This window comes from Austrofundulus limnaeus, unplaced genomic scaffold, assembly GCF_001266775.1.
Source record: "Austrofundulus limnaeus strain Quisiro unplaced genomic scaffold, Austrofundulus_limnaeus-1.0 Scaffold20, whole genome shotgun sequence".
NCBI classification, from domain to species: domain Eukaryota; kingdom Metazoa; phylum Chordata; class Actinopteri; order Cyprinodontiformes; family Rivulidae; genus Austrofundulus; species Austrofundulus limnaeus.
This window is the reverse complement of record NW_013952422.1, coordinates 3,344,078-3,346,470: the sequence shown is the minus strand read 5'-3', so window position 1 is coordinate 3,346,470 and position 2,393 is coordinate 3,344,078. Positions and strand designations below refer to the sequence as shown.

At 38.1% G+C, this 2,393-nt stretch overlaps 1 protein-coding gene across 1 annotated transcript in view; it reads left to right on the top strand.

The window, feature by feature from the left end:
- The window catches only part of bcr (BCR activator of RhoGEF and GTPase), an 89,065-nt gene that overhangs the window by 72,210 nt on the left and 14,462 nt on the right, over positions 1 to 2,393 (top strand). The window lies entirely within an intron of this gene.

Here is a 2,393-nt window from a genome sequence, read left to right as displayed (position 1 = left end):
TGAATACTTCAACCAAAAATACTTTGATTCTTGAGTTTCTGCCAGTTTTTATTTATTTATTTTTTTGTCATTTGTGTTTATTATGAAATTGGTCTTAAATTTAATTTCACTTGGCATTAAAAAGTCTTAAAAAGTCTTAAATTTAACTTGCTTTAAACTGTAGGAACCCTGTACAGGACAATGATTCAACAGAAGCTTTAGAGTACTGAATGTTTTTGTTAGATGACTGTTCTGGACTGCAGGCAGGACACTTTTATTACAGCCATACTGTTGAAATACATGTGACTATTAAAGGCTTTATTGTCTCAAAGCATGATTGTTCAGCACAAATAGCAGCCTCGGAGAGGTGTAAATTAGCCATGACATGACCTCAGCTTCACCTCCACATAGACACGGATGGTAGGTTTTGGACTTTTATCTTAATAATAAATTTAAAATATTCTTGTGTCTTTCAAACTGGAGGACAAAACATCAGTAATTTTTAAACAGATGTCAGCTAGGGATGTCCCGATCCAGATTTTCATTGGTTGATCCATGATCTATGAGGTATTTTTGCAAACGTTACATACTAACACAGCCACTGGCAATAGCATCGCCACACCTTTTGCTTTTGGTGGCGATCAATAACTGGATATAGGAAGTCATTTTTGTCTCAACGTTTCTTCAGGAATAGGTTTTATTTCACGTTGCATCGTTGTAACTTGTACCTGTTGGTGTTTGGGACGATGATGTCACAGACCCACTCTCCAGATGACTCTGAATCCACCGACGGATGAGCGTGAAGGAGCCACCAATCTGCTGCCTAAAGCAGAGCTCGTGTCCTTATATGGTCATAGCAGTGATGCTTTGACGAGAGTGATTCTGTTTGCTCTGCATCCCTCCATCCCCCCACACTTGAACTCGCACAAAATACCTCCCTCAACCAATATTTCCCCCATCCCTGGAGATGATGCACATGAGTGGATGCCTCTTGATTGAGGTGACACCACCATGCCCAGGGCCTTGTAATATGCCACCAGTTMGCTCWGACTGGCAGATTTTTGGTCAATTATTTATCAATGGTGGGTGGAAGGGGGTGAGTCGATGGGGGTCATTACTGCACCTTTTCTTTACACACACACACACAAACACACACACTTTCCTACTCTCTGGTCCGTATGCTTTTGGAACACACACACCCACCGCTCCTTTATTATCCCTGCAGGCCTCAGTTTCCATCTCAGTCGACGAGGCCTTCACACTCATCATCAAATATTTATCACGGATACATGAAAGGAGCTCTCGGAAATCAATGGGGCTCATTATTTTGTGCCGTACAAAAGACAGAATAAATAGTTGGCCTATATAATGTAATTTTTTTGGCCTCTGTTTTTCACCAAATAGAAGCTAATGTCAAGCACCCAACAGAGACGATGCGCCCCAAAAACTGGTTTCTCTCAAAGATGTTCAACAAAAACTGTTCTGATATTTGGAAGTGGTGCTCTGTAGGAAGSTTCTTACTTGTTGAAAATAGATGGTTGAACAATGGCAGTTTGGAGAAATTGTAATTTTAACCAGATTTATGAGTCATCAGCCAGCCCATCTGACACCAAAGTGGATTGCTGCAATCTTAAATTAACTCTGATCTAAATAAAATTCATAGCAGTTTGTGTGAACATTGAAAACCTTTATGTTGCCAACAAATACACATCGCACAATTATTTACACAATCTTTTTAAAATGATATTCAAGTGCATATAGCAGCAGCTAGCTGTGGCACATGTTGGAGTATGGGACACTTCTAACATGAATATAGTGACATTTCTGTTGCACACACACTGAAAGTGACCTTTTTTGTTTGTTTGTTTTATGCAAAGAAGGTTCAAATAACACTTTTGTTCGTGATAATTATTTACAATTTCATGTTGTACCTACATAATTATTTTCCATTTCAAAAATCTGAAGCGTAATGATTTTTTTATAGCATTCAGTGGTGAACACAGTTGTAAAATAAAGTAATTTTGGTTATCTGTACTTTATTGTAGTAATGTTTTTAGTTGACTTTTTACTTTTACTCCTTACATTTAAAAATATAAGAAGTAGAAAGTCATTACTCTTATTTCATCCCAGCTTTTTAATTTCTCCCTTTCTAAACTTTACTTCCTACTCTGTGAATTTTAGCACCTTTTGGCAACGCCATTCGTGTCGTATGTGAGCTTCTGCTGCTGTGAAACTCGATCCTATTGGCTAAATATTGCATTAGCATGAAAAATACAACTTCAAAGTTCTTCGAATACATTAGGCAGCAATTATTGCACTCCAAGCAGTCCTTTGCGATATGGATATCGCGCACACTGACATTACGATGACTATATTTTTGCAATATATTGTGCAGCCCTAATCCAAATAAAGGC